Source organism: Silurus meridionalis, chromosome 4 (assembly GCF_014805685.1).
Source record: "Silurus meridionalis isolate SWU-2019-XX chromosome 4, ASM1480568v1, whole genome shotgun sequence".
NCBI classification, from domain to species: domain Eukaryota; kingdom Metazoa; phylum Chordata; class Actinopteri; order Siluriformes; family Siluridae; genus Silurus; species Silurus meridionalis.
Window position 1 is genome coordinate 4,808,055 of NC_060887.1, and position 10,575 is coordinate 4,818,629.

At 43.0% G+C, this 10,575-nt stretch overlaps 1 long non-coding RNA gene across 1 annotated transcript; it reads right to left on the minus strand.

Annotated features, from left to right (window-relative positions):
- Nucleotides 1-3,598: 3,598 nt before the first annotated feature.
- Nucleotides 3,599-10,257, minus strand: LOC124384779. The gene is made up of 3 exons (XR_006925595.1): nucleotides 10,228-10,257; nucleotides 4,413-4,503; nucleotides 3,599-3,662 (listed from the first exon to the last, which is right to left on the minus strand). It is a non-coding gene; the product is annotated as an uncharacterized LOC124384779 (long non-coding RNA).
- Between the last annotated feature and the right edge of the window lie 318 nt (nucleotides 10,258-10,575).

The window sequence follows — 10,575 nt, forward strand, 5'->3', positions numbered from 1 at the left end:
ATGCAGTCCAGTGCAAAGTGGCTTAACTATGGAATGGGTATTAGTCTTCTGATCCAGCGTGGCAGGGGAGCAGGTATAGAACCGTGAGACTGCAGTGCAGACCACACCTCACTGTGATACCTGTAACCACCACCGTGACGTCTTGATGAAAATATCATTGAGTCTGTTCTGACTGTGTGAAATTTGTGACAAAGGATAGGACGACAATTCCAATCACGATGTTTCACTGGTTCAGTTGTCCATAGAACATAGCCACAGAAGGTGATGGTGTAGTATGTTACAAAGGTGCTTTGCATGACGAAGCCCGTGAACAGAAAACTGTGAGTGCTCGGAGCACCCACTGAGCTGGCAGTAACTCCAAATGATTGGGCAAGGGTAATAGCCCTACGCACATGAAAGATACGGGTGATCAGCTGAAGTCCTGCAGAAAGATCATAGACAGAGTTCTGGATGGAATCTAGCCACATTCCATCTGGGGAGAACATGTCAGCGTGGTGCAGAATGTCCATCACCGGTCTGAACGGGTCCTCATCAGTTTCCCAAACGAATTCGTCCTTTTCTGGAGGAAACCTGTACCATTTACGGGGTGCATTACGGCACCGTTCACCTAAAGGACAGGTGGGCTGCTGCAGGCACCACAAGCAATTCTTTAGAAAAATGGACACAAGGGCATAACAAGCATCACAGGGACCTCTAAAGGTGTCAAAGTCGAAGCGATACCCCTCAGCACATGCTTTGATGTAGGCACACGTGCGTTGATGCAGACGGATAACTTTCAGAAGCCTCCTATGTTCACCAGCTGCCATGTTTCTGCACACAGCATAAAATACACACAACAACAACATGATTTATATACGATATAATCAAAGAATCAGAATTAAAGCGTAGAAAGAGTTTAGTGCTTTTAGTTATAAGGAAACGTTTGTTACAGTCATTTTTTCTCATTGACTAGGGCCATAATCCCTCCATCCAAATCCACATAGATGTTTTGATCCATATCTGTGGAGATGTTTTCTGTAGAAGACTCTTCACCTGTAATTTTATACACTGGGAGCTGTACGTATTGTCTAAACAATGACAAGGAATTCCACAACAGATAAAACATGTCACGGCTGCAAGGATTATTAAAATTGTAGTCCCAGTCTGACCCTATTCTACTCTATTTATTAGTATATTATGTTCATTACACTTGGAGTAAACAGGTTACATGAGTTTGATTAAAATATGGGCTAAATAGGTTAAATTAAGCTACTTCATTGTATCTAATAGATTCTATACTAATTATTAGGTACATATGATGGATTAATATAAAAAGCTAAACTATAAAAGTTAATCTTAGATAGCTAATGTCACTAAATAATTACTTTTTACTTTTCAAGTCTTCTACTAAATTGTCAGGAATCCCCCTGCCACGCCCCCTTTGGTGCTTCGGGGAACGCCCTGCTCCTTCTCTCATGTGCCCCGCCCACATGGAGCTCCTCGCATCGGGCTTCATTGAGAACACCTGAGGCATATTCACTCACTCATCACACCGCCGATATAAACCCCACATTCCCCAACACTCCGGATCCTTTATTGCATGTTCCTGTTTGTTCATATTGCCTTATATGCGCGCGCATGCGTTTCCCGCTACGTGCAGTTCGACCCGGACTCTCGCGCTCTCGCTCCGCGTGCACTCTTTCCAGGCGCACCGTGGATATTACTTTCCTTTTTCCCGGATTCCCTCATTCGGATTATTCCTCAGACTCTGGACTATTGTGGGTCACCAGAATAATCCTTTCACAGCAAGTATTTGTGTTTTGTCTTCGCCCTTTTGTTTAAATAAAACTTTATTCGCTGTTACTTTGGCTTCCGCCTCCGTTTCCCGCATGACATAAATAATGTACAATATTCTACCATAATTATTTAGAAGATTTACCAGGTACCTGTATGAAGAAATGTTTAATAGAAGTTGTAAATGTTCTTAGTTGCTGCTAATCGCTGCTGCTTCTTGCTGCTGTTTGTTTGTTTGGTGGTTGTCATGGAGATACTAGAATTTTTATGATGATTCTGTACACATCACTCTGGTAGGAGATTAAACCAAAAATTCAGCCTTAAAGAAAATATAACTGTTTTATCCTGTTCCTTTTTCCACATCTCATCTCTGAGACTTTTCAGATGTTGCTACACTGAAAACTAAATACAGATCTCAGCTCAATATTGAACATGACTTGAGAGTGACAGTATCAAGTCTACAACCCCGTTTTAAAAAGATTTATGAAATTAATTTGCTCTATTTTGCACAGACTGAAAGTCCAAGTGATATCACAACTACACCTTTATTTTCTCTATTTTTGTTTTTAATGCTAGTTAATGTTCATTTAGAATTGGATAGTTCAATAAATTAGAATTTTTTTAACTTTTAGAATTTCAATATACTTTTTTGAGGTGACGGAGGACAGGTGCGTTTAAAAACCCACCCCTCTGAAGTGGTAAATGGCAGAAAAAGATTGAGAATCACTGCTAAAAACACAAACAGAAGTCACATTAGTACAGAATGGAGCATAAAGCACGTCCTGATAGTGCCGCTAGAGGGCAGTGTGAGACAGAGTTGAGGATGTGAGCTGTGTGAAGCTGGAGATCAATAGTCTGTTAAGGGGTGGGAAGAGGGAAAAGAAGGGAATAGAGGAAAACGAGAAAGGAAATGGAAAGATGATGGACATTTGTTATGGTTTTTGGCAGATTGATGTATATATTTGATAGCAAACTGCCTTTTTATCTGCTTCCCAGGGAGAATCTCTGATGTAAATGCTGCTGGTTCGAATCCCACCTCAGACACTGCTGAAATCCCCCAATAGTGCACAAAAATACTGATGTGAATGAAAATACTTGTCACTCATGTTAATTAATATCTGTGTGATTTGACTGTGTGAATTTGTGAGTTTTCCAATAAAGGGGCATAAAATGGATGTATATTCATTTTCTTAATGTACTTATTTAACCTTTAACATTTTTAACACAAGTTTATTATATGGGACATGTTTTTATTTATATTCTACTTAATAATAATAATAATGATGATAATGGGTTCAGCAGGTTCACAGAATAATTAATGAGTCACTGTTTTATGAACGATAAAACATTATTTTTAATTACTGAAAATGCTACAAAATATCAAATAATAAATTATAATAGATGCAAACACACAAAATACAAATATTACAAAACTATGTATATATTAAAGGTTATTTAACAATAGATATAATCAAGTACAATGATAAAAAAATCACTAATTGGGATTAAAACAACAACCTAATCATAAATAACTATAGATTATAATAGTAGTAAATCCACACAAAAACAGTAAAATGAGTCGCTCACAACACCAGCAAGAAATGGTTAAAGGAGCAGAACTGGAAGAAACAGCAGGACCGGATGCAGATGAAGGACTGGATGCAGATGAAGGAGTGGATGAAGGAGATGGACTTTGAAATCCAGGCTGTAAAGACACATATTGTATATTATAAACTTAAACATAATAATGATAATGACATATAAAGGTCTTTTTAAAATTACATAAAAGTGCAGGCTGTATAATGGTGGGGGTGGAGGTAGGGGGCGCTACAGCAGTAGGAGTGGAGTAAAGCAGGTGGAACACTTGCAGCAGGTGGAACACTTACGACCTGGTAAAAGAACAATAAAGAGTGTGGAACACAGGTTTTATTTACCTTTTAGTCTTGGTATTTTTTACAGATCTAAATAAGAAACATTGAAAATCTAACATTCACACATTAATATGTTTAATCCACAATCATCTCTGTACACTAGTGAGAGTCTGAGGGCAGAAGTGAAGTGAAATGAAGATCTATAAATATAACACACTTTAACACACTTGAGCAAAAACCAAAGTCTTTTACACTGATCTCAGTGCTTCCACTATTTGATCACTGGATGAGAAATGGGAATAGATAAAGCAGATATTGTTCTATATGATTAGGGATGTAAACTGTAGCAGCGGTGCGCGAGTGGAGGTGGAGCCGGACGGCACGAGCGGTAAGAAACACCTGCAGCTGATGAGACTAATCAGTGCTCTGTTTCAGTCTGGTGACGCCAATAAAGAGGAGAGACAAGAGAACCTCCAACAGAGAGAGACACCAAGCAGAGAGACGAGCGGAAGGTCGCTGAAGGGGAAATAAGCGCAGACGAGCGCCGGTGGAAGACGCGTCGCCCAGAAAGTGAACTCGTGTGGACGCAAAGAAAAGTTGTGCCGGTGCGTGAGGAAACTCTGGAGGGCGCTAAAGAGAGAATATTAAAAATAAATATTGCAACAATTATTTCTGTATCCCACAGCAGATGACATTTAAAGCACATGAGTGTGGTCACAAATATAGTTGTGCAGGTCTACAGTGACGTGACATGAAAGAGATGATCACCTGAAAGTCTGAAATGAACACTTTAGGAGGGTGGAATCCACAAAGACGTTTCTGTGGTCCACCGACAAGTTCACTCGTCGTCCTCTAAAGCCTTGTGTGAAACAAACACCAACAAACAAACAAACACAGGAAGGTAATGCATGTACAACAGTTTCTTTAAAGATCTATGAATCTGCTGCTGCTGTTTGTAATATTGTACATCATAATAGACGACAGCATGAAAGTGATGCAACATACTGCACTGATGAGCTCAGGAAAAAACATTAATGTAAATGTAATGCACGTATGAGAATTTAGTTTTTAAGATACATGAATCTGTTGTTGTTTGTCGTTAACGTAACATATAATAAGAGATAGTAGCTTGAAAAGTGATGCAATGTACAACTACCATGCGCAAAAATACATTAATACACAATATCATACACAAAAAAGTTCTTTCTAATGATCTGTTCTTTATGTTAATGCAGTTGATTGTAAAAGACAGTAACACATGAAGTGCTGCAGTATATTAGTACATCATGATCACCAAAGATCAGAACAACAACCAGAACAACACCATAATAGACAATAAAATACAGGAAAATATGTACAAGTCTATTGTGGTTCATGTGGGTGGTCATGTAGTAAATTTTACCTGAGTTTTCTCAAAGTCTAATTCCAGAAAATATACGTGCCGTGGACTACAGTTGAACGTCTGGAGAATAAAAGATGGACAAACTCGTGCCCAGTGTTGTGCTGGTTACTAAGAAATAGTGACTAGTTACAGTTACTAGTTAATTCATTCAAAAAGTAATGCGTTACTGTTAAAAGTAACTTTTTAGTTACTTTTTTAAAGAACCTTCTTTAATGTTCCCATTAATGCCCTTTTGTGTGTTATGGTCTACAAACACAAAACTGACTTAAACACAAAGTCATGTTTAAACACTATTTTATTAAAGTCAGAGCAGCACAAACTGAATATATCACAAGGGACAAAGACGGCGCCGGTGAGGTCGGCTGCCGTCACGACTGCTCCGCTACGGTTCTTCTTTTTGTTTATTTTATACTTTTATTTAATTAGTTTTATTTCCATCTACACAAGATGGACACCATTAGATATGACAGAGACACTCTTATATCTATTGGTGTACAATGCACTCACCTTTCCCGCTTTTAAACCCGGACCCATGCTGGCCGAGAGATCCTGAGGAGAACAAAGGACGCGACCGCATCGGCGTCCGCGAGAAACGAGCCGGCGTCAGGAACAGGCTGAGGGCACGCGCACACCGCGCTCCCTTACCTAGTATCCTGTTAGCCAACGTCCAGTCACTGGAGAACAAGCTCGACGACCTCAGGGCAAGGGTCAAGTTCCAGAGAGACATTCGGGACTGCAACCTTCTCTGCTTCACCGAGACATGGCTGAACCCAGCGGTACCGGACCACGCCATCCAGCCGGCCGAGTTTTTCTCGGTTTACCGCATGGACAGAACACTGGATTCGGGGAAGTCAAGAGGAGGTGGAGTGTGTCTGATGGTGAACAACCACTGGTGCGACAGCGCGAGCATTGTTCCTCTTTCACGCTCCTGCACACCAAACCTGGAACTACTGACCATCAAATGTCGGCCCTTCTATCTACCTCGGGAATTCAGCTCGGTCATAGTCAGTGCCGTTTATATTCCACCTCAAGCGGACACGGACACTGCAGTATGGGACTTACATGAGTCATTAACGCAACAACAAACACAGCATCGACGCTGCGCTCATTGTGGTCGGAGATTTCAACAGTGCCAACCTCAAGCGCGCACTCCCGAACTTTTATCAGCACATCACCTGCCCCACTAGGGGCGAAAGAACACTGGATCACTGCTACACAACATGTAAGAACAGCTACAAGGCACAATCACGTCCACCGTTTGGGAAATCGGACCATGCTTCCATCTTCCTCATGCCTGTTTACAAACAAAGGCTGAAACAGGAAGCTCCGGTTCAGAGGGAGGTCGCGCGCTGGACTGACCAATCGGTGGCCGCTCTGCAGGACGCTTTGGATGACGCAGACTGGGACATGTTTCGCGCAGCTCTGATGACGCCAACGTGTTTACGGAAGCGGTTGTGGGATTCATCGAAACTAACGGATGATACGGTGCAAAAACACTATCAGAACGTTTCTAACCAGAAGCCGTGGGTGGATAAAACCATCCGCGACGCTCTGAGATCCCGCTCCGCTGCCTACAACACGGGGCTCACCACCGGGGACATGGAGGAGTACAAGGCTGCATCCTACAGTGTTCGCAGAGCGGTGAAGGATGCAAAACGGCGCTACGGGAGGAAACTGGAGTCACAGTTCCAACAAGGTGGCTCCAGGAGCCTGTGGCAGGGACTAAGGACAATAACGGACTATAAAACACCATCTTCCAGAATGGTGAATGCGGACGCTTCTCTGGCAGACGAGCTAAACACCTTTTACGCCGTTTCGAGGCTGCAGCTAACCACGCTAGCGGCGCTAGTGGCACAACCAGCATGCACGCTGAGAGAGCCAGAGAGGTAAACACATTCATCATCTCAGAGCATGACGTGAGGAGGGCATTCAAGAGAGTGAATACCAGGAAGGCAGCAGGACCAGATGGAATCACAGGTCGGGTTCTGAAAGCCTGCGCTGACCAGCTAGCACCGGTGTTCACTGAGATATTCAACCTCTCTCTGGAACAGTCTGTTGTCCCTCATGTTTTAAACAGTCCACTATTGTCCCTGTCCCGAAGAAACCCCAGCCCGCCTGCCTAAATGACTATCGCCTGTAGCTCTGACCTCAGTAGTAATGAAGTGCTTTGAGAGACTGGTCAGAGACTTCATCACTGCCTCACTACCGGTCACACTGGACCCACTACAGTTTGCGTACCGTCAGAACCGTTCAACTGAGGACGCAATTGCACATCTTCTCCACACAACTATCAGCCACCTGGACCAAAGAAACGGAATTACACAAAGATGTTGTTCGTGGACTACAGTTCAGCGTTCAACACCATAATTCCCTCCACACTCACCTCTAAGTTGGAGGTCCTGGGACTCAGCCTGCCGCTGTGTCAATGGATCTCTAACTTCCTGACGGACAGACCACAAGCTGTACGGGTGGGAAAACACACCTCATCCACCCTCACCCTCAGCACTGGAGCCCCCCAGGGTTGTGTTTTGAGCCCCCTGCTGTACTCGCTGTACACACATGACTGTGTGGCCACTTCCAACTCCACATCCATCATCAAGTTTGCTGACGACACCGTTGTGGTGGGCCTGATCTCCAACAACAACGAGACGGCCTACCTACAGGAGGTTAAAACCTGAGAGATGGTGCCAGGAGAACAACCTTCTCCTGAACGTCAGCAAGACTAAGGGGTTGATCGTGGACTTCAGCACGAAGCAGGAGCGGTCATACCAACCGCTAAACATCTGCGGGACTCCGTGGAAAGAGTGGACAGTTTCCGGTACCTGGGTGTTCACATCACACAGGACCTGTCTTGGTCCTGTCACATCAACACCCTGGTGAAGAAGGCCCGGCAGCGTCTGTACCATCTGAGACGCTTAAGGGACTTTAAACTACCCTCTCAGGTGCTTAAGACTTTTTACACTTGCACTATTGAGAGTGTTCTGACGGGTAGCATCACTTCCTGGTTCGGGAACAGCACCATGCAGGACAGACGAGCCCTCCAGAGGGTGGTGCGTTCAGCTGAACGTACCATCCACACCGAGCTCCTGACCTGCAGGACATCTACAGCATGCGGTGCAGGACCAGAGCCAGGAAAATCGTGAAGGACCTCAGCCATCCCAACAATGGACTCTTTTCTCTGTTGCGTTGGGAAACGCTTCCGCTCCTGAAAGCGACCACAGAGAGAATGAGGAGGAGCTTCTTCCGCAGGCCATTCGAGTTTAAACCAGGAAACATCCAGGATCTAAGAACTGGCCCACTCTTTCCATCATCACACTTTTTCCCCTGCACAATCACACTTTTCGTATACGGCACATTATACACTGGACCTGCACAGCACAGTGCACTTTACTTTTCATATTTTCATTTTTCTTTTTCATATTTATTTCATATTTCTTATATTCTTTTTTTTATACCACACCATTCCGCACAAGGACACTTTACACCACACCTTACTGCACATGGACACTTATGGACAATCAAAACATGCCTAACATTCCGCACAAGGACACTTTACACCACACCTTACTGCACATGGACACTTATGGACAATCAAAACATGCCTAACTCGTTTAATGTTTACTGTTGTTTACTGGTTAACTGCACACTGCCATAAAAATATTTTCCGTGTATGTGTATATATAAGTATATATGTAATGTATGTATATATACATATATATTTAGATATCCTGATATCTTTATTTATCTGCCTTTTCTTACTATATTTTTCTTTAAATTTTGTTATTATATTTATATTTTTATCCCCTTTTTACCCTTTTTTATTCCTCATGCCGGACCGTCGTTAAAAGCATTTCACTGCATGTCGTACCCTGTATGTATGTGTATGTGACAAATAAAATTTGATTTGATTTGATTTGAGCATTTCTGAAATAAAGAACAAAACAAGCTGAATAATACAGTGGAACCCGGTTATGTCGATGTTCTAGGGGTCGCCAAAAGCATCGAGATAACCGATAATCGAGATAAACGAAAATCAAAATGGCGGCAATATATTAACATGCTTGGAATTTCTTTATGTACATGATGTGTGTTAATAAATGAGAATGTGCATGCACGTGTTTTTGAAGGTTTTTTTTACACAACAGCATTGCTGCGATTTGTTTGATGAAGACATGCTATAAAAATACATACAGTACATGTTTATCTGTCAGGAATCCACCTGCCACGCCCCCTTCGGCCCCCTTCAGTGTGTCAGGTGCTTTCTCGGCCGCTTTCTCTGAAGCTCCGGGCTTTAATCGCGCATATATGGTGCTTGTTTAGCGGATCCCGGTACGTGGCTTCCCACCAGCACTCTCTTAACGGCTGCGCTTTTCTTCCCAAAGCGCACCAGTTCACACACACACACACACACACACACACACACACACCCCCCTCCCTCTCCCCGATACAGCCGGTGTTCATTCTATGCTTTTGCTGGTCATCCCACGTTCATACAAAGACCGGCTTTCGCCTCCAGTTCATCGCATAACATTTAACAACAAAAGGCATATGTGCACTAACTAACAGCAGAGATTCACCAGTATACAATACAAACACCTGTAGCAGCTGTAAGACTTGATCTTTCCGCCACTTCATGAGTTCTTCTGCGGCTGCACCGAGAAACCAACGTTAAATGGCAAATTTTTCCCCCCTTGTGCTCGAGATATTAGGGTTCGGCGACATAAAAAAGACATATCGACATAACCGATAAAAAATGCTTAGAAAAAGCGAGAATTTGGCGGTTCCACTTAAAAAATGTCGACTTAATAGGGTTGTCGAGGTAACCGAGGGCGAGATAACCGGGTTCCACTGTATACTCAGAATCCAAAACTGCAGTGGCTTCTGCTGTTGTGATACGAGCTTCGAACCAGAAAGACACAGCTTACATTAGACTAAAAGTTTTTGTCTTTATACTCAACTAACGTGAAATAATGATCATATTTCCACTTTGAGAAACTCGTCTGGAGCACATGCAGAAAGGAGTTACAGATTGGGATGCATTTCTTAATCTGATGATAGAGAAGATAACAGAAGAGAAAGAAGAGAAAGCCATTCTGGTACAGAAGGTGCACTCTGGAGGCTACTTTAGCTATGGAGCGAAAGCAGCGTGAACAGAACATAAATCATAGAAACGACACACACCTCCAGAACATCACCGAGCTCCAGTCTTCCTGAAACTCCACGAGGAACAGGAGAAATCTGTAGAACGTGAGAGAGAGCTGTGTGACAGAACAAAAGCAACTGCAGGAACGTGTTGCTCAGCTCGAGGCCAGTTTGGAATTTAAGAGAAATAAATGGGAGGAGAAAAGCAAGAAGGACCAACTAGACATGAATGAGAGGATCAACTTACCGCTTCTGACCATCAGAGAGCCCCAGGATTCTCTTAATCACTGTGAGGAGAAGAAGGATAGAGCAGAGCATAAGAGAGATCATCTGATGAGATACCAGAAGCTACTGGAGGACATTCAAAAGCTCCAAGAGACCGTGAAT